Source organism: Ochotona curzoniae, unplaced genomic scaffold (assembly GCF_017591425.1).
Source record: "Ochotona curzoniae isolate NIBS_2020 unplaced genomic scaffold, NIBS_Ocur_1.0 contig_4501, whole genome shotgun sequence".
Lineage (NCBI taxonomy): Eukaryota > Metazoa > Chordata > Mammalia > Lagomorpha > Ochotonidae > Ochotona > Ochotona curzoniae.
The window spans coordinates 17192556-17219492 of record NW_024466307.1 but is presented as its reverse complement, the minus strand read 5'-3'; the positions used below and the strand labels follow the sequence as shown (position 1 = coordinate 17219492).

Genomic DNA, 26937 nt, shown 5'->3' with positions numbered 1-26937 from the left:
CAGCCCAATTTCTCTCCTGCTATTCCGCCACTGATATACACGCACTTTTGTAAAATATTCTTTCTGTGTGGCTTACATTTATCAAATTATGGACATTGTTATTTTAAAATCTCATAGCCAGTTTGAAAGTTGATTTTCTCTTGTAATAACATGTAGTGAATTGCATACCCACCATGTTCAGGGTTGTAACCCAAGGAGCGGTGTATATAGGTAAGAAATCTGTGGCAATGAACTGCTAGTATCCAATGAACTCCTAGTTTAGTGTGTTACAATAATCACAGATACACGTATCATCCGTGAACCTGAAGGATGGGAGCACCTCAGGTGGCCTGGGCTCTGGGGATGGGTGTGTGGGGAGCACAGCTGTCCAGTTTAGTTCACAAAGCAGACTAGAGAGGAAAAACAGCATGTGCAAAGGCACAGAGGTGTGAATGAGCAGCAAACATTTCGGGAAGTGTTAAGTAGATGTGTGGCTGTAACAGAAGAGTGGGAGCTGTCTGTAACCAGCTTTGATTCCACTCAAAGGAGTTTGAATTTTAACCTATAAGTTGTAAGATCAATACCTAAAATTGTAACTACCAATCAAATTAACGTCTAGTATGCTAAAGATTGGAGCAATGGAGGGACTGCAGGTCACTCAAGCTGCATGTAAGATGCTGCGCAGCCTCGGTTATCTTGATTCATTCAGCAGATTTTTATTGTCTGCTGCAGCCAAGGCACCGCTGTAAGCACTGGACATGAGGCAGGAAATAGAAGAGAGTAAATTCCCTGCTGGAATTTACATTTTAAGTCAGTGTGTAATCCCCCACCTTTATAATTTTTGGCTATAGCATGAGTGCATATTTTTTAACAGTTTATTTTCTTCTTCCTGTGCACTGTATCTGAAAGAATGTGGGTAATATAGCTGCATTGTGAATGCTTCTTCATATTGTTATTCCTCTTTAAGTTAGAGTTTGAGGCCTGGCAATTCCTTTTTTTGTTTGTTTAATTAAATTTGATGACATCACTGTCGATTTAGCATGGACTTACTTATTAAGCAACCATGAAGGGATTATACAGTTCCAGGACTGCAAGAATCCCCCCTGGGATGCTACTTCAAAAGTTCATGGGAAAAAAAGGAGTTATCAGTAAGTGTAGTTAGGTACAGTCCACACCATAGCGTGCATATAATGTACATTTTCCACAAACCTTTCGAAGACTCCTTTTCTGATCACACTTCCCAACACCATCTTATACCCTGGAATTCTCCCATCCGAGTACTAACCAGGCCCGACCCTGCTTCTGAGATCAGACGAGATTGGGCACGTTCAGGGTGGTATACCCTGGAATTCTAAACCTGAACCAGTAATCTGTCCTTTCTCTAGAAAGTCATCATTCCAGGAATGTTACATAATTTAATCATAAGGCATATAAGCTGGAATTAGCCTGTGGCTAAGTTAGCTTTTCTTTTAAAATATGTTCTTTAAAAAAAAAAAAATATATATATATATATATATATATATATTGGAGTTACAGAGGTGGAGAGGGAGACACAACAGCCAGAGATAGGAGTCAGGAGTCCTTCAGGATCTCCCATGTGCATACAAGGGCCCAAAGCCGAGAGCTATCTTCCCTGCTTTCCCAGACTACCAGCAGGGAGCTGGATAGGACACGGAGTAGCTGGGACTTGAACCAGGACCTGTACGGGATGCTGGTGCCACAGTGGACAACTAGCCTGCTACTCTACCGCACTGGAAAGTAGGTTCTTAAACACTGAAACTAATTTTTAAAACTTACTAAAACATTATTTACATTTCTGTAAATCTTACTTAGTTACATTTAATTTGTTATTTATGGCCAAGTAGGTGCTTATATTCATATTCTAAGTTTTCAGTTTGCAATGACTACAACTGTAAATGCCATTAAATGTTACTACTCTCTAAAATCCAAATTTTAATTACATAAAGCATAATTGGAAGCTATTAAATCGACTAATGTAAAACGGATAACAACTCTCCTAGGCAGGATGACAGAATTCACACCACACTTCAACGAATATCAGAGTAATATGTAAGTATAAGTAAATATTCTAGAACATCTCCTGTTTTTCAACTTTCGGCTCCACAGCTGGCTACTTTCACATTCTTCAAGCACAGACACAGAAATCACAGAAATACTGTCTGTGCAGTAGAAGGTTTAATCTGTATTTGAATATTCTCCCTTTTAACCAAAGAATTTACTTTAACACAGATATGTTTTCTGGTTAAAAAAAAAAATATATATATATATATATATATATGTTTGCTTTTTTCTTCCTTGATTTTAAAAATGATAAAGGGATTCAAGTATGTCATTGAAGACCCACTAATTTAGAAAATTCAGCCAAGGAGTAAATGAAAACAATACAATATAAATAGGAAATCCTTCATTATTCCCCCAAGGGATACTCTCACATCCTAGAAGAAAATTCAGTAAAGCATGAATTAATATTTCTTCACTAATAAAACCTCACATAATCAATTTATGGCTCAAGTTAACATGATCAAAATATGTTTGTGTAGCAATAAAGACTATAAAATCACTAGCCATTAAAATACAAAATGAATTCTCTGAAGGTCTTTCTTACCTTTTACATGCTTCAGCACTGACAGGTCAGAAACACTGTAACTCTCAGAACAAAATGTTAAGCTGCCAGCAGTAAGTAACAAAAAGCCGACAACGTGACAAAGAATAGCCACAGTTAAACCCCAAAACCCACTTCTCAAGAGTAGCAAGTGAGGCCCTTTACAAGTACTGAAGCAGGCAGGAATGAACAGTCACCAAAGTTTAGCTAGGAAACACTGTTATTTATTATGAAATAATATATGCTGGCCTGGGCACATCATGGATACAGTATTTTTAAAACTCCCTCTGTTGAGGGTGGCATTGTGCAGGTTAAGCCACTATTTCGAATCACCCCCTCAAATTCTGACTAGTTTGGTTCCGATCCAGCTTTCTGCTCATGTGTACGGGAAAGCAGTGGCACAAAGCACTTCGCTTCCTTACACCCAGGTGGGAGACTAGCCTGGAGTTCCTGATTGCGGACCTCAGCCTGGCCTGGCACTGACTACTACAGCAATCTGGAGACAGAATCGTTGGATGAAGAAAACTATCATACTCTCTTTCTCCCTCTCTCTCCCTCTATCTTTAACATACATACGTGAAGAAGGGCATTTTCAAAAAGAAACTCACTCTACATTTTCTTTGGATTGCTGATCAGTTTGTCAACTTTTAATTATGTAGCTATTTCTCTGAAAGACAGAGAGATATGCAAATTCCCCAAATGTCACCAACATCTGGGCTTGGATCAAGTTGAAACCAAGACCTAGAACTCTGAGTTTCCCATGTGAGTGGCAGGGACAGAATACCTGAGGTATCACCTGTTGCTTCCCAAGGTCCACATTAAGGGCAAGCAAAGCTGGGTCTTGAACCAGGCACTCCAATATGGGATGCAAGCAGGTCACTTAACTCCTGTGTCAAATATCCTTCCCTCAATTCAATACATCAATTAAACGAAAGTGAGGCAGCACCCAACTGGCTGCCTTACTACAACAATAGGAATGGAAGATCATCTTCCATCGACTGAAAGAAAATACGGGAAAAAAAAAGATTTCAGTCTATAAACAACTGAAAACCATGTTGTATTTGAAATTAACTATTACCAATCCAAAATATACTTGCAAGACTAACATTTGATTTATGGGAGTGATTCAGCAAGACAGCCAAAGTTGTGTGAGAATACACCCACAGGGAACATAACAGAAAATAAACAACTGTATCCCCAGGGGTATGGTGGGGAAGTGTGCTGGAGGCCAGGAGGGAAGTAGTGAGAGCCTTGCGTGCATGAAAACCCTTCGTGGCAGCACAGAGAAGAGAGGGCGGCAGTCTGCTTCTCCTCCACCAACTCCCTGCAGCACTGGCTCAGAGCTGAGGAAGACTGGCCTGACCTGGCAAGGGAAAGGTTGGTTGAAGACCCACAGGGGTCCCCACTGCTGCTCTAGACAACCTGCTGAGACTGCTGCATCCTCGTGGTCTCCCGACAGTCTGGAGTTACCTAGCACTCACACACTGCAGCATCCAGAGAAGGAGCCACATGGCATCCGCCTGTACCACTCCTGTAACATCAAGATGTTCAGCATCATCTTGAAACTGGACTCACTGCTAAAGGCACACCCTGACCTGAGCAACCAGCCACAGCAAATGCTCATTCTTGACACTCTGCCTTCATTCCACCACACACACAGGTGGCTGCAGCACCAAGACGCTGGCTGACCACAGTGTATACCAAGCAAAAGAACAAAAGGCCCCAGCTTCAAAGATCACATAACCCCCTCCCCACTGGAGATGAGATAATACGCAGCCACAAACAGTGCCCCGAGGCTTAGTCCATGAGCTAGCCAGATGGTGGACCCTTTCACTAGACAGCTGAACACACAGCCAACCAGCTAGCCATCAGTGCTCACACACTACCGAGTGCAGCCTAAAAGCCAGGGAGCCCCATAGTGGCCCCATGTTCCTGGTCAGTCTGTCATTGCAAGTCAGCCCACACCACTTGCAGCAGACTCCCAATACAGTCACAAATACCCTAAGGTCTTGGCCACTGGTAAGAACTACTGCTAAAGGAACCACACAAAGGGCCCAGTGCAGTAAGCTTAGTAGCTAAAGCCCTCACCTTGCCCACGCCAGGATCCCAAATGGACGCTGGTTCCAGTCCCAGCAGCCTCACTTCCCATCCAGCTCCCTGCTTGTGGCCTGGGAAAGTGGTCTAGGACGGCCCAAGGCCTCAGGACCCTGCACCCGCATGGGAGACCCAGAAGAGGCTCCTGGCTCCTGGTGCCTGGGTTTGGATTAGCACAGCTCTGGAGAACAATTCAGCAGATGAAAGATCTTCCTTTCTGTATATCTGAATTTGCAATAAAAATAAATCTTAAAAAAAATAAAAGAAACCACACAGAGACCACACAAGGGGCCACCCCTAAGCAGAGGTTACACATCTTTTCCAACTAACGCCATAGCAGGCAATAACAGGAAAAAGTCTCACTCTCTACACACATACTAAAAGCAAATGTCAGAAAGTTGGAGAAAGCTGCAGCTGCCCTAGATATAGAGCCTCAGTGTGGAAAACTGCAACGCGAAAAATCAAGGAAACCAGACACCTAAGAGCAATAAAATAAATACCCAGTAACAGACCCAAAAGAAAAAGAGATCTACAAAAAAAGTAATTCAAATTATAATCTTCAGAAAACTCAATAAGATACAAATGAATACAGGAAACAAATCCAAAATAAGGAGAAAATATCATGACATGAAAGAGAAATGATAGTGAGTGGTTGTAAAAAAAAAAAATTCAAAATAGAAACTTTGCAGCTGAATTAAATCAGTAACAATTAAGAATGTAAATAGGAACAATAGAGTAGATAAACAAGAAGACTTTCTAGGTTATTGTTCCCCACTCCCAAATTTCTGCATTGAAGGGCCAGGCTGCACACTGGTTTATTTGGCTAATCCTCCAGCTCCGAGTGCTGTCATCCCATATGGGCTTTGGTTCCTGTTCCAGCTACTGCACTTCTAATCCAGCTCCCTGATGTGGTCTAGGAAAGCAATAGAGGATGTCTGAAAGCGTTTGGACCCTGCTCCCACGTGGGAGACATGGGTACTGACTCCTGGTTTCAGATTGGCTCAGTTCCAGTCATTGTTGCCACCCGTGGAATAAACTAGCAGATGGAAGATACTCCTCTCTGCAAGTTTGCCTTTCCAATGCAAATAAACGAATCTTCAAATTTCTGCATTCATAGAGAAAGCTTTATTGGAACGCATCATGCCCATTTATTTCTGTCATCTGTGGTTGCTTTAGCAGGACACATAGGTGCTTGCTCCACCCACTCTGTGCACTGCACTGGTACTGCAGTGCCTCCAGGAACAGTGCAGCCCTCTGGGGGAAATAAATGGTCATTACAGATTTCCTGAAAAAGATAGTAAAAATACAAACTAGTATCTATTTTGCCTTAGTCTTTGCTTCTGTAAATTTCATCTTCTCATGCATTCATATTACTCCTTCTATGACTTTTTGCAAGTGATTCTGTCCTCTAATATAAAATCTTATATAATGATATATATAATATAAAATTGTATCAAACTATATCAAACATTTTAGAAGTTCATGGAGGATAAATACCAATCAAACAATGAATAGAAAAGGTTTAAGAACATGTATATCATATTCTGTATATCAATTACATAGGTATATCAATTAGCATGTTATGTATATTTTAACATTCATGTGTTTGAATATACATGGCTAACACTCCAAGTTAATACACATCATGCTTTTAACTCTATTTGGAGAATAAGACTCAATAACAACTGAAAAAAAGGGTCATTTCCTACTTCATCTATCTCTGTTTTGTATCTTTGCTAAGTGTTTTTAAAATTGAGGGAAGATTCACAGAATGACAAACAAATGATTCAGAGTATAACTCAGCAGCATTTAGTATACTCTCAGCTGTGCACAACAGGCCCTGAAACAGAGAAATCCTGTACTCGCAAACATTCAGGTCCACTGGGCCTTTGCCCCCGTCCCTGGAACCACAATTCTGTCGTCTACGTGTATTTACATATTCAGGTAAGCTCACACATTGTGAAGCGGGGTCACACTCCATGTGACCTTTTCCGTCTGGCTTTTTTCATATCGCACAGTACTTGTGAGGATCCTCCATTCTATGAGATTTGATCGGCCAATGCTTGATTCATGGATGTGGCATAACATTATCCCACTGTATGAATACGTTTTCTCTATCCATTCACTCACTGATGTATATTTATGCAATTTCTACCTTTGCTATCACAACCCCAATTAAAAAAAAAACAGCAATTAGGAAATTTGAAAATTTTGCAAAACAGCTATTTATGACAAAATGTTTTAAAACAGTCCTGGATAAAATACTCCAATCTTGTATATAAACTAATATTAACACAATTATTGAAGCTAGTGCGTAATGTGTACTGGGGGGGCCATTACACTATTTGCTGTTTTCCTGTAAGTTTGATAATTGCACTAAAGAATGTTAAAAAGAAACCCTGGATAACTTAGCATTCTCATTACTCTAGAAACATAAAATCAACTTGTAATTCAGTGTTTAGCATTAAAAATTTTTTCTCCTTCAATTATTTTTATTCAGAAAATGGCAGATACTTATATCACAGCAGCTATCTGTGTGAAAAAGTTCCCAGTTGTGTCCTCGTAAACAGATTCTCTATACCTCTTGAAAACTGCTTCTTCTCCCATTGGAACAACTTCATCTCTGCTGGTTATCACAGACTCTTCAACCAATTCTAGCTCTCCGCCTCGGCAAGCCAGAGCACAAGCATTACAGAAGCTGCCCAGCAAAGAAATCATTGTTTTTTAGTTTAATATCTAGTATCAGTTTTCATTTAACCATTTATTTATCCAACAAGCACGTTTTGAACATCTATAATATGCCAGGCACGGAGTGAAAGCCTGGAACACAGAAATAAAAAGTGTCGTAATTAACTTCAGGGAGGTGAGAGAAGCAGTTCTAACACACAATAATAACGAGCAGAAAGAACCTCTGTATGAATCACATGGGAAGAACAGGAGAGTAACTCCACCCGCCTGGAGCAGAGGAGAGGAAGGGCTTGCGACATGGCCACGCCATCCGCAGGCAGGCCTTCTTTAGTCAAGTTTTTCTCTTTTTTCTACCCTCTCTGAAAATACTGCTCAAAAGTTATCTCAAAAAAAAAAAAGAAGCTATTTCCTAACTATCACTGGAAAATCAACAAAACCTATATGAAACTCAGGAGCAAGTAAGAAAAAGAAACACTGACAGACAGTTCTACACAAGCACCAGAGAGAAGTTCTTTAATCTTATTCTCATTGTGTCTCCCTCTTGCCTTTCTATTAACTTGATTCGACGTCATTTGCATGTTAATGTTTCCCACTCGAAACCGCACATTCTTCAAAGACAAAGGCTTAAACGGCTCCTGCTTTATAACGTCCACGGTGACTATATATTTCTAGCTACAGCAGATTGGCAAAAGGCGGGATGGGCCACACAGAGGAGGGAAGGAACTCGGGCAGATATGTGTCGTTTTAATTTGAATTTCAGTTACTGACTAGTGCCAGTAGATCAAGTACAACATACATTTCTTAGTCTTCTTATCGTTAACTTAACGCATTCAAATTCAGCAAAGACGTACTTGAAGTCGGAATGATGTTTTCAAAGGGAAAAAAAGGACGGCAGTCATGATTTTATCTCCAGCAACCTCAGAGAATTGGAGAGGAAAAAAAAAAGCAAACTGCAAAAAATCTTAGGATGAATCATGGTTTCAGAAACCAGGCAATTCCCAAAAGAGACGTTAAGTATATACAAATTACATCTCATAAAAGAAAATACAAGGCATGAAAACAAAAAGCAAAGTACAAAAAAAGTAGGGGACAGAGACTAAAAGAGATTAAAGAGCGTAGGAATCAAAGGCAATGTATGAAATCTTGAGCCAAAAACAAATGTTAGGGACACCAGAGGAAATTAATTACATTAAACATTGCTGTAGTTTGAATATCCTCATTTGTGTCTCCCAAAATCCATGCTAGTAATAGTATTAAAACTGAAAGGCCTGGGCCCGGTGAGTGGCTAAAGTCCTCACCTTACACATGCCAGGATCCCATACGGGCATCAGTTTGGGTCCTGGAGGCCCCTCTTGCTATCCAGCTCCCTGTTTGTGGTATGGGAAAGCAGTCAGGATGGCCCAAAGCCTTGGGATCCTGCATCCATGTGGGAGACCGAGATGAGGCTCTGGGCTTCTGGATTCAGATGAGTGCAGTTTTGGCCACTGCAGCCACTTGGGGAGTAAATTACTGGATGTAAGATTTTCCTCTCTGTGTATCTGACTTTCTAATAAAAATAAATAAATAAAAATAAATCTTTTTTTAAAAAAAAATGAAAGGTCTGTACCACAACATTGCCTGCTTAGCTTCCACCTGGGGTGTCAGTATCACTTCAAATTCAACTTCCAATAATGAGTCTCAAAATGTAGTGTAAGACAGCTCAAGTGCTTGGGTTCCTCTACCCATGTGGGAGACTGAGAAGAAGATCTAGGCTCCTGACTTTGAATCAGCCCAGATTCAGCTAATGAGGCCACCTGGGAAGTGAACCAATACCATACGAGAGGGAAACTTCCAAAGGCCAGAGAAGGTCAAAGAAGGATCCTTCCCCACACTTTTCTGCTTTTCGTGTTTGATTATGCTAAAATATTGCTCTTGAGTTGGCTCCGCTTGTGGCCTGGGAAAACAGCTGAAGACAGCTCAAAGCCTTGAGACCCTGCACCCATGTGGGAGACCTGGAAGAAGTTCCTTGGCTCCCGGCTTCGGATTGGTGCAGCACCGGCTGTTGCGCTCACTTGGGGAGTATATCATCAGATGGAAGATCTTCCCCCTCCGTCTCTCCTCCTCTCTGTATACGTAACTTTGTAATGAAAACAAAATAAATCTTAGAAAGAGAGAAAGAGAGAGAGAGAAAGAGAGAGAGAGAAAGAAAGAGAAGAGAAGAGAAGAAAAGAAAAGAGAAGAAAAGAGAAAAGAGAAGAAAAGAGAAGAAAAGAGAAAGAAAAGAAGAAGCAAAGCAAGCAAGAAAGAAAGAAAGAAAGAAAGAAAAGAAAAACAAAAGAAAAACAAGAAAGAAAAACAAAAGAAAGAAAAGGAAAGAAAAGAGAGAAGAAAGAAATGTCTTGCTTTCTGGTTAGGTGCTTCTGTGGCTCTGGCACCTTGACTCTTGGCTGACCCAGGACAGGTGTTCCTTGATTTCCTTGATTTCTTGCCTGGTCTCCTGATGAGAAAATGGTTGTAAGGAGCGAACGCAACAGAGGCCAGGTAAACTGACCCCTCATCCCGCCATCCCAGACTCAGTGCCATCTTGAATGCCTTGAATACCTGCTGACTGTAAATTCCCAGGGCTCAGTCCCCTGAAGGCCCACTTGCCTAAGTAAACTTAGTGACCTTCAAGTTTAAACTGTGCTCTCCGCCAATCCCCTGAGGCATTACCCCTGCAACAAGCCCCTCCCTGAGCCCACACTCTCCATAACCACCTGGAGGCTATAAAGATGCCTCTTCCCTTTGTTCTCTCCTCCTCACGCTCTCTGCTCACTTTCTCCTTGCCCCACAGCTACTTTGCCCGCAGAAAATAAAGACCTCTCACGTGGCTCAAAAAGAAAAGAGAAAGAAATGTCTTGATGACTGCTCTTTCTTTATCACTGTTAAGTTCTCCCTTCTTCCAAGTGCCTCTTTTTTGCTTACTTCTTCTTTTGCCCGATATTTTCTCTACTTCCTCTACTATCATACTATGGTATCTAAATGTTACTAAGACGACTCCTCTCCTTTCATGAATCTGGCCAAGCTCAGTGTGGCTGGCGTACTCTCCAGCTTTTCCACTCTTCTAATCTTTGCCCACTTTTAAAGTGCTCCTTCTTTGCTTCTAGACAAGCATGCCATTCCCGTCTGAATTTGGCAAGGCTTCCAATGCTAGAACTGCCTAGAAAGCTAATCAACAAATAACTTGTAGTACAACCCTCTTCCTCCTCTAACCTGACACGTAACTGAGGATAGGGGTTTTTTATTTCAATAGTCCCCTTCCCTGACCAGAGTACCAACAAGTGATTACTGAATGACTAAAACCCCGAGAAGAATTATGCTTTCCCTGATTCTTCTTTATCTTGCTTCCTTTAGAGTGCCATCAGTTAAATCTCCAAAGTTTGGTACAATAAACGTCTTATTCCTAAAAATTTCTAAGGAATAAAACACTATGAATGTAATGGGATAAATATCAAACTTCATTCCAAAGTCAGCCTCAATGAGTTCTGGATCATCCACTAAAGTTTCTATTTTTTTTTTTTTTTACAGACTCTTAATCAGCAAAAATAGTTGAGATGCTTAGAATTACATATTCTGGTTCTGCTGTAATGCAGAGATTGTTGGTTTTCAAAGACCCAAGAGCAACATAGACAACTATTCAACCAGGATCCCCTGATCAATATTGGGCAATATCAATAGCGCCAATAATATCATTCAGGAAAACTGAGGAAACTCCCTGTTAATGGGCCTGGGAAAGCTCAAGGTGGGTCAGGTCCCTGGATCCTGCACCCCAGTGCACCCAACGGAAGCTCCTGGCTCCTGGCTTCAGAGCCAGGCTGGCCCCAGCACTGCTGTTGTGGCCACTTTGGGGACTGAAATAGCAGATCCAACCTCTCTCTCTCTCTATTTCTGCTTCTCTCTGTGTAACTCTGCTTTCAAATACGTAAATAAATCCTTAAAAACAAGAAAATAAAATAAGGAAATCTGGTGAATATACCCACATGTTACGACTTAATCACTCATATATATTCATACACACACACACAAATCCAAATCTGGTATGCCAAAAATCTAAAAATAAACAGTAAATTTAAATATAATTTTACCATTATTAAAAGATCTCACATTTCCATTTAAATGTTTTATCGTGTGATTTTATATATGTATGTGTGTGTGTAAGAATGCCTACATACCCTGATATTCTAATTTTTTAAATGAGAGTGTGTTAAATGTGCTTATCAACAGACATATGATCTTTTTTGAGTCTGCAGCATACCCCATTTTGGCGGAAGCATCTCAATATTCTTTTAATAAACGATCCTTCTCTCGTGCTCACACCACGTGGCGTAGCCTGGATCACCCATATATCACACAGCCCCAGTATGGAAAAGCAGATGTTCCTTCCTTCCAAGCAGTAGCTTGAAAATGAGTATATGACCAAAAACAGGATGAGTAAGACTTAACTCCAATATTTCTGCAGGAACTCCTCAGGAAAGAAAGTTCTCTTTCAGCTGTAGCCATGGAAGTAAAAGAACATAAATCACCCATCACTTCAGGAAGGCCATACATCCTGAGAAATGAGTCATGAGGCAGTCTGGACATTCTGGGAACAGAAGGCAGAGCACTTACACAAACCAAGATGGTCTCAACGTCAATAGGCGATGTAATCTTTGGAGATTACTATTGTATATGCAATCCTCTGTTGACCTAAATGTCACTATGTGGAACGTGACTTGCATACTTAACAGTGAGCTAACCAACACAAAGAGTCAAGAGAGACAGAAACAGGAATGGGGGAAAATTCCAAAAAATATGTGGCCTCTAAATCCTAGCTTGGGTGTGCAGAGATGTGGCTGCTGTGACTCAGAATTACTGCTGGAGGGAAGGTGTCTAGTGCAGTAACCAAGATGCTACTTCAGATGCCTGCATGACCTATGAGAGCACATGGGTTCAAGCCTCAGCTGAACTTACAGCTCCAGCTTCCTGCTAATGTGCACCCTGGGAGGCAGCAGTTGGTGGTGCAAGTAACCAGGCCCCAGCCACTCAAGTGGGAAAACCAGATTTAATTTATGGCTCCCGGCCCCTGACCCAGGTTGTTTATACGTGTTTGGGGAAGAAAAAACAGAACAGGGGGTGTCTCCCTCTCTCTCTCCCTTCTTTCAAATAAATAAATTGCAATTTTTAAAAAAAAAAGCTAAATTATTTTTTTATTTTAAAATTAGAATTAATGCTGGGACATAATCCTCTCTGGGGTTCTCCTATCTGTACACAGTCGAAGCCTTCTGAACAAAAGGTACTACAAGGAGATTTGTGAAATACCCAGCGCTGGAAGCTAGAGATCATATCTCCCTAAACACGAGCTTCTCCCAGGAACTTTGAACAAATATGGCCCTCTCCTTTCTCTCCCTAGAGGCACTAACGTTCTAAAACTCATATCTTCTGAGATCCTGCAAATTTATGTGACACATATTGCTTCACAAAAAATTCCTGGCATTGTGGGGTTGCAAATTAAGTTGTGAGATGCAACACCAACATCCCAAATGAGCACCAGTTTAAATCCTGGCTGCTCCACTTCCAATCTAACTCTCTGCGAATACGCTAGGGAAAGCAACGGGGAAAAGCTCAAGAGTTTGGATCCCGGCCACTCAGCTGAGACATCTAGATGAGGCTCCTGGCTCCTGTCTTCACACTGACCAAAGCCTGGAGACTTGTTGCCATTTGGAGAGTGAGCCAGTGGATGGTGGGCTTTGTTTTCTCTGTCTTCCCCCTCTGTGTGTAATTCTGGCTTTCAAATTTCCAAATAAAATAATTTTTTTTTAAATTCCTCACCTCAAAGAAATTATGTTTAAACAGAGAATACAAACTAAATGCAAAACAAATAGTAAACATCACAGGTGTTACGTGATGACAAACACTATCAAGAAATTTTAAAAAGGGAACAGCAGTAAGCCACAGGGCAGTCAGAGACCTCAAATTTGTGTTGGAAGATGAAAGATCTTTCAAGCACCCAAAGGAGACAGGACGGGTGGTTACTCAGCAGGGAGCATTCCAGATGGAGGATACTGGGACAAGTACCGATTTAGGGGAGGTCACAGAGGGCTGTGTGCTGTGGACAGCAGAAAGAAGAGCAAACCCTCACTTCAAAGATGGATCTCACCCCAGCACAAAAGAGCAGGATCCCAAAGCTGGAGCTGGTTTTAAGAGTTTGATCTTTTACTTTGAGTTAGGTGAGAAGCCACTGAGAGATTGTTTTTCAAGTGCTAACAAAAGCAGGAAAACACAAATTTCTCTCTGCTTATTCACTCCCCAAAGGCTCACAACCGCCAGGACTGGGCCAAGCTCAAATCGGGACCCTAGTACTTCATGCAGAATCAGTGGTGAAGAGCAGCACAGTGAAGCCATCACCGGCTGCCTCCCAGGGTGAGCATGAGCAGGAAGCTGGAATCAGAAGCAGATATGGGACTTGAAGTCGGGATAGCAACATCCTTGCAGCAACCCAACTACTGCACCAAAGGCCCCCATCCGCCTGCAATTCAAAGATCCTGAGCAAAGAAACAGCACAATGATCTCTCTGCAAAAGAGTGATACAAGTTACCTTTGATAGCAACAGTATTGCAGGGACACTATACAGGAGTAGAATGGTGTTGAACCAATATAATCAAGACAGAGATGGTATATAATGGTATATGACCAACATAATCAAGATGGAGAACTCACCAAAAAAAGTTTTTTTAAGCAAACAGAATACACACAGGAAGACTGTGTAGAATCAAGGACACATCAAGGTTTGGAGCCTGAGCAAAAGCAAGGCTGGGTTTCTGTCCTGAGTTCTAGATGCCAAGCGAAACCTGACTGTAATGATTCAGCTTGACATCACCACAGGAATTTTGACTGTTACCGTCACCTTGCCTTCTAAGCAAATCTGGAGGTCAGACATCCCAAACCACTAAGGGTAAACAAAGTCATTAAAATAAATCTGCTGCTGGGGGTGGGTATTGTGGTACAGAGCATCAAGCTACTGCTACAGACAGCTCCATCCCATCCCAGTCTCAGCTCTCCCACCCAACTGCTCCAACTTCCTGTGAATGCATTAGGAAAAGCAGTGGAAGGTGACCAAATGCTTATACCACTGCAACCACATGACGGAGTTTCTACCTCTTGATATCAGATTGGCTCAGCCCCAATCACTATGTCCATATGAGGAAAGAACCAACAGAAGCGTTCTCTCCTTCTCTCTCTTTCTCCCTCCCTCTCTCTCTCTCTTTCTCCCCTACTCCCATCTCAACTTCTCTTTCAGTCTGCTTTCAAATAAATGAGTAAATCTTTTTTTAAAGAATAATAATCTGCCACTCTTAACTGATGCCTCTAGATAAGGATGCTGCTTTGCTGGCTCCAGAATATGAATTTCTCTCGATACATCCAGTTACAGTCTGGCTCTCCATGAGTCACTTTGTCTAGAAAATCCTTCTTCTACTGCCACCATGGTGCACAACCCCAATCTTGCAGCTGCCTTCTACGTCTGTCCCCTCATTAAGTTACACTTCATGAAATTCTGGATTTATCTAACTCTCTCTAGCATCTGTCCACTACTTTCCACCTTCGGTAGTCAGTTCTATTATATCAGGCTTTCCTAAACCACTAACAAATATAAAAATGCTTGCAAGAAATCGGGCAATAGGAGTGACAGCCCTTTAAAATGTAGAGCTGAGTCAATAATGGAAAATGAAGGGAATGTGCAGTCTGTTACAGCAAGTACGGAGCAATTCTTAATAGGCTGGTAATTTGCCGCTGACACAAATCAGACTATGTGCTTGCCACCAATGAGACTATAAAGTACTCAAAAAAAAAAAAATTAGGATGTTGTGATGTTTGCTGCTGCATTGCAACTTTCAGTAAATCTTCCAAGAAAAACACCCTATGAGTGAAGCATTAAAAGGAAAATCCTGTCTGTTAGTACAAGTCAATGATGACTTAAAACATGGAAATTTAGAGAGATTAAAATGGAATATCCAGAAACTAAGATTAGGAAGTGGAAAAAAAAAAAGCTGCCGAGCTCCTACCCAAGCAGCTCAGCAAGGTTGGCAATGGATTTTGAAAAGAACCATCAACAAACAAAACAGCCTGGGAGCAGGCCCTGCATCATCATGTGCAAGTGACTCCTTGAATGGCAGAGGCCAAGACAGAGACTGACAAGCTGGGGACTGCATGGTTTCTCAACCTTGATACTGCTGACAATTTGAACTGGGTAATTATTTGTTGTATAAGTCTGACCTATACAATGTAAGACATTTAAATATAATGCTGCCCTCTATCTACTCAATCCCAGTAGCACCTGTCTACTGTACCAACACCATTATGGCAATATGACTCTGCCACATGTCCCCTGAGGTAAGAACTACACCCTACTGGACAATCATTTGGTTAAGTGATGGGCCAAGGTGTTTAGACACATCAAGCAACATTTGATTCAAGGACTAAGATTTGGCCTAATTGGAAGAAACTAATAAAATGCAAATAAATTAAAAACAACTCACTAAGTCTATTTTTAAAGTTTGAGTTAGCTAAGAAATTCCCAGCAAACATTTATTACTGCTCAACCTCTAACATGATTCCATGGGTCCCAATCACTCACCAACAGAAAACCAGTTATTAAGGGAAACCACAGCCTGTGACCACGAAGAAGTGAAGACAGAAGATCTTTACAGGTTGCAAGCCAAAGACCTGCATATCAGCCAACAAAAAAAATCTCACTCCTCCACTGTGGTAAAAAATCATCACCTCTGTCCCTTGACTGGGCCACTACTCCCACTGGTGAACGTGAGAGCTGGGATGGGGGCAGATCAGGTCGGGCAGGACCACAACATCTGATGGCCTACATGTGAGCTGGATCAGGGAAAAGCCAGGCTGGGCTGACTGTACCTTCTCGTACGTGCATAAACGAAAATGAGTGTGGGTGGTTGTGTTGGGCTTTGCTGCAGCATCAGCTGGCAGATGCTGGCACAGGGTGCAAATTCTGTCAGGACTGAGGCAGGCATGGTTAGACAGACTGTGGCACCCGGTGGCATCAGTGTGGCTGGATAGTGGGACTGATTGGGATGATCTAGGCTTCAATGCCCATTTTTCATAAACTTTTTAAAGCACCCTTAAATAAACCATCCAATTCACAGGAGTGTCCTCAAAATCACAAGAAATGTACAAAATGCCTAGCACTTTTACCAAACTGAAGAAACATTAGCAATCCCCACATACCTACATTATATATACACGAATCCATGTAATTTACTAAGAAACTAAGGGTTAGAATTTATTTCTATGATTAAGCATTTCTTGAGGGTTAGATACTGAGCAAGGATAAGTCCTAAGGGAGTGTGTTAACCCCACGCCACCTGACAGCAGTCTCTCCCCAACACAGACCTTCAGAAGCAACACTGACAGCTCCAAGCACCTGGGTTCCTGCCGCCATGTGGGAGACTAGGATTGTATTTCTAGCTCCATGTTTCATGCAGGCCCAGTCTCGGCCACTGCAAGCGTTTTGGGAAATTAACCAGGAAATGGGAGTAATCCATTTTTTCCCTCTAAATCTCTCAGCCTCTCAAATAATTTCTAAGAAAAAAAAAATCTAGGAGAAAAAGTAGTACACATAATGTAAAAATTTTAAGATGAAACATATAGAAGGCTGTACAGGAGGAAGAAAATCATGCACCTGCATGGTAAAAAAAAGTTTTTAGTGTACATAAATCTAGGCAGTGACGCTTAATCCATTAGAACTGCTTATAAATGTTCGGGAGAGTGATCCATCAAATTAGTTGTCATTAATAATTATCTGAGACAACTACATTATTTAGTGTGCCTTAATTACTGAAAATGTATTCAATACACAGAAACAGGCATGACAAAACAATGGAACTTAAGCAGAATATAAAAACTTAGAGTCAACCGCAAATGGATGTAATATGTCACAGTGAGTGGATCTGCTATCCTAGAAAGTTCACCACTCCTCATAGAATTTACTGAGACAAAAAAAAAAAGGGTAATGCATGGAAATGTTTCCTTTGCTCCTAGCAAGGTAAAATTCACAAAATCTGTGGAACTTAAAAAGATGCTGAACTTAGAAAAGAATGCACATAGAAAGCAAATGATTCTGAAGGAAATGTAATGCTCATGAACTAAGAAGTGGTATGGCTGCAAGGGTGGTTACTGATCCATTGGTTAGAAAAGTAAACATTGCTAGAAGGGACAAACCTACTTTTATTTATACTATAATGTGAAATTAACAAAAGCCCACCAACTGAAAGAAACCTAGGAAACTCCACCAGATGAACACATCCAGACAGCACAGGGAACAAAGAATACAGATGTTTCCAACTCCAACAAAACACACCCAAGAACTGCCGCAGCAAGCAGCAAGCCTTGCTTTGACTTAGAACTAACCTCCAGTTGTGTGACAATAAGACTTCTGCCTACACGTGCCATGCCATGACACATTTAAATAACAGACAGTTATCCAATGCCAGCATCAGACTAATTGGGAAAAGTCTGGAAGCTTTTCCACTAAGATCTGGAATTAGACAAGGATGTCCACTTTCACCACTGCTGTTCAATACAGTATTGAAAGGCCTTGGCAGAACTATTAGGCAAGAAGAAAAACTAAAGGAATTCAAATTGGAAAAAGGAACTCTACAAACAACACCTGCTGGCATAGATGTGAGGAGAAAGGTACCCTACGTCACTCTATGTATATGTCTATGCATTTATCTAAATGAACTGTATAATGAAGGCAAGCATACCAAGAGTGAAGATACATTCCAGTATGCATCTTTACTTCTGAGTAAGACAGACTCCCAAACTATAAAATACATCTTGACAATAGGATATTGGACTTTCTGCCATGTCTATACCTACAATGTCATGATACACCTAAATAACAATATGATGGATGAGTGATTGTTGTAGAAGAATGATACTATACTATTGTAATAATGTAGTAAAATTGAGTGGAGGGACCCTGTGCCTATGGAACTGTACCATGAAAGAAAATTTAGAAAATTTAAATTTAGAAAATTAAAATCAGAAAGTTATATGTAAATATTACTAACTATACTGCTCTAAGAATACAGAGAAATAACAGCAGGAGGAAACAGGAAGAGAGATGGGGAGGAGGAGACATAAACTCCTATTCCTACAAAACTATACTGTGGGAAATAATCTTAAAAAATGCTTTGTGTGATTAAGCCACAAGTATCTTTTGTCCTACAACCCTCCATAAAGGAGAGTCCAGAATTAGAACCTTTACCTATATCTGAACAGTGTCAAGTCAGGTCTTCCAGCCTGCATTTCAGAAGCAAGATAATTTGACAACTAAGTACTGTTGCTAGAATAGGGGTCTAAAGGGATCCCTTAAATGTTTCAATTATTTTTGACTGCATTTTATGGAGGTACTTAAATCCTTCATTTACAAAAAGCTTCAGGAAATACCACTTGCAAATAATTTCTTATACTTCACTTTTAACTATATTCTATGTGGGATGAATAATTTAAAAGCACTTTATTTTTTTCTTTTAAAAAAGGGGCAATTTTAAACTTAATCTTATGACTAGGCCAAAATAGTTTTTTTTTTTTACTAAAGATGTTTATATGACAACTATCTATGTTATATGAATCCTATTACAAAAACTATTACGTTCGGGCCCAGCGCGATAGTGTAGTGGTTAAAGTCCTTGCCTTGCACAAGCCAGGATCCCATATGGGCGCTGGTGTGTATCCCGGCAGCCCCACTTCCCATCTAGCTCCCTGCTTGTGGCCTGGGCAAGCAGTCGAGGACGGTCCAAAGCGTTGGAAATCTGCACTCGCATGGGAGACCCAGAAGAAGTTCTGGCTCCTGGCATCAGATTGGCTCAGCTCCAGCTGTTGCAGCTGCTTGGGGAGTGAATCATCAGATAAAAGATCTTCCTCTCTGTCTCTCCTCCTCTCTGTATATCTGACTTTCCATTAATTTAAAAAAAAAAAAAAAAACTATTAGGCTCACTATGGAAACAGTCTTTGTGCTAGTAGAACAAATTATATTGGATAACTAGTTTCAATTTTGAATGTCATTTCACTTATAATAAAGACTGGCATTATTCAAATATTTTTAAATGTTAACAGTTATTCAAGCTTTTAAGTGTAAGACTCTTCACTATCAATTGCATAATATTAATATCAATAATCTTTTTGTATAGCATTACAAGAAAAATTGGACAGGCATTCATTCTAGGAAAATACAGAAGTAATATGGTCCTCCTTTATAGAACTACCACACATGCCTCAAGCATTTGTTATCAACACTAGATACACAATGTTTAGTAACTCACTTTCTTCAATACATCAGGGTAGATTCAGATTGTAGCTAGAGTGACCCTGCTGTAAGCACTAATGATGGTGGTATGCTTTCTGGAGTGCAAGAGGAAGAGATGCAATTCTAGCCGGTACACCAGAAATTTTCACATTCAAGCATGTCACACCTATAAATCTTGTCCTTTGATGGGAAATAAGTAAAAACTGACTTAGATCACAAAAACTTTACTCCTGCAAGAGGCAGTAAGGGATCTACTTCAACTCCTAGTTCAATTCCAGTCAATATTTCCTTCACCACAGCCAGCGACTACAGGCTAAACTGAAGTTAGTTTTTTTTTTTTTTTCAATTAAGATTTATTTTATTTAGTTGAAAAGCACAGAGAGACAAGGAGAGACAGAAAGATAGAAACCTTGCATCAATTAGTTCACTGCCCAAAAGGCCACGAAGACCAGAGCCAGGCCAGGCTGAATCCAGGAGCCAGGAGCAGCTTCTGTGTCTCTCTCAAACTATCTTCCCTTGCTTTTCCAAGTGCATCAGAAAGGAGTTGGTTCAAAACTGGAGCAGCCAGGACTGGAAGCAGCACCCACATGGGATGCCAGCATGGCGGGCAGTAGCTTAACCCACTGCAACACAGCCTCAGCCCCAATCTGAGGTTCTTTTTCTTATGAACTAGAGCCCTGTATTTATACAACACCTGCTGAAATAGAAATCTCTGAAACAGCTGCTTCAAAATAATCATATAAATTTATTATTAGGAAGCAGAAATTTTTACCTAACTCCCGAAAGAAGTTTAAAAGCTCATGGAAATGTGAACTTAAAGACAAATTTATTTTGGTGCAAGAAAATAGGAAATCAATGCACAGTTTCTCAGAACATGTGTGTTTCCATGAGCTTTGAAGATTTCTTCATAAAACTAAGAATGTCATCACATTTAAAACTAAAGTTTAAGTTTTAAACAGATTAAAAGCCATTGTGACTCAAGCTAGGGGCAGTACTAGTTAGAAATATAAGAAAGTAACATTTGGTTTTTCTGTACCAACTTTAAGCAAACACTGGTAGCTTAAACAAAAAGAATTTCAGGCAATCATCCAGCACCTGATGATGACCTAAGGTGAAAAAAAAAAAAAATAAGTCAGAAATCCAGAAAAACTGCAAATCTCTGGAAAGTTAAAACTCATTTAAAGTAAACTCCTGACTATCCCAATCAGACACAGTAAGGGCCCAGCACGGTAGCCTTGCACGCGCTGAGATCCCATATGGTCACTGGTACATATCCTGGCTGATCCACTTCCCATCTAGCTCCCTGCTTGTGGCCTGAGAATGCAGTAAAGTTTGACCCAAAACCTTGGGACCCTGCACCCATGTGGGAGACCTGAAAGAAATTCTTAGACCCTGGCTTTGGATCGGCTCAGCTCTGGCCACTGCAGCCACTTGGGCAGTAAACCAGCAGGCAGAAGATTTTTCTGTTTCTCCTTCTCTCTGTAAATCTTACTCGCCAATAAAAAAAAATAAATACATAAATCTTTATCCCCCCCAAAAAATGCCTTGCCCTATTATATACAGTAATCTGAGAATGTTAATTTATTTCTAGTTATTTTAGCTTGTACAGATGCAAATGTTATTCAATTAAACTGAAATCTACATCACTTTAAGGTTCTATGTCTGAAATGTAAGAAATATGAAGATGACAAAATAAACACATTCATATAAGAAAAGATAAAATGCTACCATGTAAGAAAGCAAATATGGAAGTTAACTACGTCCTAGAAGAAAGCATGTTACTATGCTGTGCTGTTTCTTCCATGCGATAACTTTACGAGGCAATTTCACTACCCTAATTTAATAAATGAGGCAACCATGATTTAAAGGCATTAAGTAACTTGCCCAAGAAGCCGCAGAAGAGGAACTGTTACTGAACCCCAGATTTCCGACTCCAAACCAAACGGCTCTTCCTTCCACTCCACTTTGTAACCTGGAAACAACCTACACTAAAATTCAGGTCTTATGCTTAACATATACTAAATAAAAAGACAGCGTCTAACATATTTAGAATGCTGGTGATGTAGAAAGAGAAGTAATCATAGTTTTATTATATATTATTACTTAAGAAAAAATTCCAAGTCATGCATGGCATTAAATTGTTTAGATCTGAATGTATGACGCTCCCAAAATGGAGAAATCTGAACATTCTGTCCAACAGGCAATAAATTAGCTTGACCCTACATAGAATTCCAAAGGAAAATCTTGGGAGATATTTTGTTAGCCAGATAGCAATTTCATATAGTAATCCAGGATTACATTATACTTATAAAGTGAGTGCTTAAGTGTAATTCCTTTGTCCTAATTCTTAAACAGTTTTTTGGTAAGATTTATTTATTTTATTAGAAAGGCAGATGTACAGAGAGGAGGAGAGACAGGGAGGAAGATCTTCCATCCCATGATTCACTCCCCAAGTGGCTGCAACAGCCAGTGCTGCACCGATCCAAAGCCAGGAGCCAGGAACTTCTTTCCGGGTCTCCCATGCAGGTGCAAGGTCCCAATACCTTGGGCTGTCCTCGACTGCTTTCCCAGGACACAAGCAGGGAGCTGGATGGGAAGTGGGGCTGCCGGAATTAGAACCGGCAAAAGGTGAGGACCTTAACCATTACACTATCATGCTGGCCCCTTTGTTCTAATCCTAATTTGTCCTCTGTTCATTTCCATTTTTTCCTCAGATCTGGGATTCCAATTGTAATTCAGAATAACTGAGCCCTGAATTCAGGAATTCCTACAACTTTAAGTGTGAATACAGATACAATGAAATGAAGAACCTAAGATTAAAATGATGCTTGAGTTACAGAAGTCATGGAAGTTTTCATTTTTCTTCAAAACACTCATTATAAGTGGGATTATCAGTGATTTATATTCTCCACGTCTTTCCCAATCGATTTTTTTTAAGATTTATTTATTTTTATTGGAAAGGCGGATACACAGAGAGGAGGAGAGACAGAGAGGAAGATCTTCTTTCCGATGGTTCACTCCCCAAGCTGCCACAATGGCCAGAGCTGAGCCAATCCAAAGCCAGGAGCCAGGAACTCTTCCAGGTCTCCCACACGGGCGCAGGATCCCAAGGCTTTGGGCCATCCTCAACTGCTTTCCCAGGCCACAAGCAGGGAGCTGGATGGAAGTGGGGCTGCCGGGATACACACCAGCGCCCATATGGGATCCTGGCGCGCTGAAGGCGAGGACTTTAACCACTACGCTATTGCGCCGGGCACTCCCAATCGGTTTGAAAGCATTTAACTTTTATAATCAAATAAAAACAGGAAAGGAAAGATGTTAGGAATAGGAGGAGGAGAGATGGCAAGGCAAAACTGGAGCTTTAGATTAAAAAAAAAAAAAATCTAAACATCTCATTGACTCTAAATCAGCTGAATTTTCCAAAGCAATGCCTGCTTGCTACTCTTCATTTCTCAGTGGCATGGCACATAAACCAGCGCTACACATGACAAAGGCAAATGAAGCATGGAAAAGCCACAATGTGATAAGACACAAATCTATCAATTCTGAGACTCAGCTCTGAGTTTCCATATTAAGACATCAGTACGTAAACGATTTAAGCATAAAAACAGGATGAAAATACGCTTAAACAGAAAAACACTTGTTGAGTGCCTGAATTTCCTAAATATGGAAAAATTATAGGTATTAGACAGATATGTATTTTAGGGTATACTCATTTCCAATTACTCCTGTACTATAAACCAAAGATTCAGGTCTTTAAGATACCTTTAACAACACCATGAAAACTCAAGACAATTCTAAGTTTTATCAAAATACTAAGTTGAAACTGTCTCCACGAAGTAGTTCTAAAAATTTAATAGTTCTACTAAAAAACTGTTAGTCTTTCTCCAATACAAAATGTTAACGCATAAAACATACAAAAGGTTAATCTAATTCATTTATATTACCAAAACAGTGCAAAATCAATATTCTCTCCAAAAGAAAATGCTTAGTTATAAATCAAGTACAACCCAGGAGTCCCAATTTTAAACCAGAACTTCCACTTATGCAGCAAGTTCATTAGATCTCCTTTTTTCGTTTCTAGATTAGCAAAATACAATTTATTTCTTTTGGGCTTTAGAACAGGGATAACTTCCTGCTCACTCAAAAGTGTGCTTTGAATGTTGCCATGTAATTAAATTTTTAAACAGAAACCGGTTCCTTACAATATTTTGGTATTACCTTTTTATCTGTTGATGTCTGCTTTTTGATCAGTTCGGTTTCAGTATTCCTGAAGGGCTACAACAGCAGGTTTCACAATGTTATTGTTTACTCAGCTGATAGGTGCAGCCACTTTGCTGCACCATCTGGAATTTCTCAAAGTAAAATATTGGAGGAAAAAGGTACCAAATGGGAAATGTTCACCATCCAACCACAGCTACAGAACAATTATGGAACAGTTAAACAAGAAATCTGTCTACCAACGGGCTGCGTTCTTTCTTTGGGATTAATGACGTCTCTCTGAAGTGTGGCAGAAGCTGCCTTATCTGGCCACTGGGGCAATGTGGGATGGTGCATATTTAATGCTGCCAAGAGAAGCAGTTCAACACCAAAGTTCTCCGACGAGAACCCTGCACAGGCTTGCCAGCACCCTCTTAACATACTCCCATCTCATTAGAAGCCCAGCCCTCTTGGATCAGGAGTACTAACAGGAGAGCTTCCCGGACTGTAACAGACACACCCAATCTTACTACGCATTGACTGAAAAACCGTAGCTCTTCACAAACATGACTTCTAAAGGCCACAGGGGTAGACCAGGAGACCAATAATGCCATAGAACTGTATTTCACATTTTTTCAGTAATTAAAATATTTTGGTCTTGACTCACGCGGATTTTTCTACAACACTTTTTATACATAATAACTTCATATGAGAAACACCAGTCTCTTTAAAACTTCCGGAGAAAAGGGGAAAATGACAGTTTCTATAAAGTTGATAGACCACCACGTAGAGGGGCAGCTTGTATTAAACTTTAAAAAGTTAAAAGTTTCATTTTGTTTACCATACGGTGAACGGAAACGAAAGGCTACCAGCCTCAACAAATCATCATATATGTGCAAAGCAAAAAAAAAAACAGGACCACTTCTGGGAAATCCCTCGATTTGTGCAAGCAGGGGCCCTACCAAGACCAGCCTGCCCCTAAGCGTGCTCCAGAAAGCAGCTCCAAAGGGACACCTGAAGGCACCAAGTTCGCCAGAAGGCGCCTCCAGACATCTCCCACGCCCCCGTGCCCGCCTCACACACCTGAGCCCGGCTCTGCAGCCGCCTGCGGGGGGCACGCACCCCTGCCCCAGGTGGGAGGCACGAGGGGCGGAGAGGGGCCAGAGCTGGACGAGGCTGGGCAGGTCACGGCGGGTTTCCCGATGTAGGATGGTATTGGGGTGAGGTGGAAGCCGGGGGGAGACACCCCAGGCTGCGGTGGGGGGCCGCCCCGCCGAGGAGGGCGGTGCCCGCGGCCTCCACCCCCGCAGCCCCCCGGGCCCCGCGACGGGGCGGAGCCCCCCGCGCGCCCGCCACGGCCGGCTCGGCTCGCGCGGCAGCCGCCCCCTCAGCCTCCGGGGTCCCCGGGGTGCTGGGAGGGAGGGGCCGGCTGTCCAGGGCCCAGGCGGGAAGGCTCGGCCGCGGACAGACGGATGGGCGGGTGGCCCCTCAGCCCGGGGCTGCAAGGAGGAGGAAGAGCCCTGGGCGCAGCCCCGCCACCGGGGGGACCCCCCCGCATCCCGGACACCCCGCTGCGGGTTGGGGTAGCTGCCCCCGCTTCGCGCTCGCTCGTCTTCCCTCCTCTTCCTCCCCCCACACCACCACCTCCCTTGGCGTTGCCCCGGGCAACAGCGCCTACCGCCGGCGGCGCGAAACGCACCTACCTAGAACCTGACAAGCAGGAGCCCCCTCAGACCCGGGGAGCCGGTCGCCACCCCGCGTCACGGGGGCCGCCTCAGCCAATGGGCGCAGCTGCCACGATCCACTGCAGCCAATGCTGCCGCACTCCGTTCTCCGGGCACCCACGAAGCCTTATCCAATGGACGAGAGCGGAAGGCGGGCGCTGCCGCCCGCTCCTCGACCCCCTCCTCTCCGGCCTCCCAGGAGGCGGGGCGCGGCTGCTTGGCCCGGACCCCGGAGGAGGCGGGGCTCGACCTCGGGGCCGGGTGGGCGCAAGCGCGGGCGCGGCGAGCAGGAGCGCGGACGGAGGCCGCCGCCCTCTGGCCCGCTCCCTGGCTGGGGCGTGGTTCCGAGGTCTGTGTGCTGGTGTGGCTCTCCACCCCGGAGCCTCCGGGAGCGCGTCCCGTCCTCCTGGCGGTGTCCTGGGCTGTCTCGGTGAGCCGGGGCCCGGAGGCGTCACAGGAAACTTGGGGAGGCTCGACGGGCCGTGACCGGGAAGTGGCCGGACCGTGGGTGATAAGCCCGGGCCGCCTGGAAGAGACTACCCTCCCGTCGGCCCCGGGAAAGGAATTCTCAGGGTGGGAGGTGAGGGGGCGGAGGCGTGGTGCCCGCCAGCCCCGGAGGCGCGGACCCTGACCCGCAGATAGACACTCCTGCCTCAGACTTGGTCATCTATTGTCCTCTGTGTGGTCCACGTTGTGCTTGCACCCGGTGTGATAGGGTCCCTTTCGGGCTCGTTTTTCAGCAATGCCTGTGACACCCCCCCCCCCGACCACCTCAGCAGCTCAGTGCGGGACCTGAGAGGTTGGTGTGACCGGTTGAGAGCACATGGCAGGTCCAGGCAAGAACCCGTCAAGAAACCAGACGGGTCTGCGCTTTTCCAGAGAGATCTGTTTGCGGAACTTTCCTTCTCGAAAAGAACTTGGTGGTAAATGAGTGACATGAACTGGCCCAGAGGTCGGTCGGTCTGTAACCGACAGAGTTCCGGGGGTCTGTAACGGGGTGATTGGGTCTCTAACAGGATGATGGCTTGACCTGTCCTTGCTCTTGGAGCAGCCTTTTTAAGGCATTAGATCTTGTGCGTTGGTTGAACCACAGCCTTAGCCTGGAGCGGATTTCAACCCCACATGCACCCTCCCCCTTAGAGACGTCTGAGTTCAGTGGGTGCCAGAGCAGGGTGGTTCTTTTCTCTACAGGGTTATTTATTTGACCACAGCGAGCAGCCCTACACGTAGGAAAAAAAAAAAAAAAAAAAACCGTAAGATTTAAGTTGGACTGCTTTTATCTGCAGTTTCAAAGCCAA

At 42.5% G+C, this 26937-nt stretch overlaps 1 protein-coding gene across 1 annotated transcript in view; it reads right to left on the bottom strand.

The window, feature by feature from the left end:
• The window catches only part of FER (FER tyrosine kinase), a 214098-nt gene extending 188282 nt beyond the window's left edge, over nucleotides 1-25816 (bottom strand). Inside the window, exon 1 of the mRNA XM_040986133.1 lies at nucleotides 25619-25816. The gene's annotated coding sequence lies outside the window, so the exon portion shown is untranslated. The remainder of the gene's footprint in view (nucleotides 1-25618) is intronic.
• Between the last annotated feature and the right edge of the window lie 1121 nt (nucleotides 25817-26937).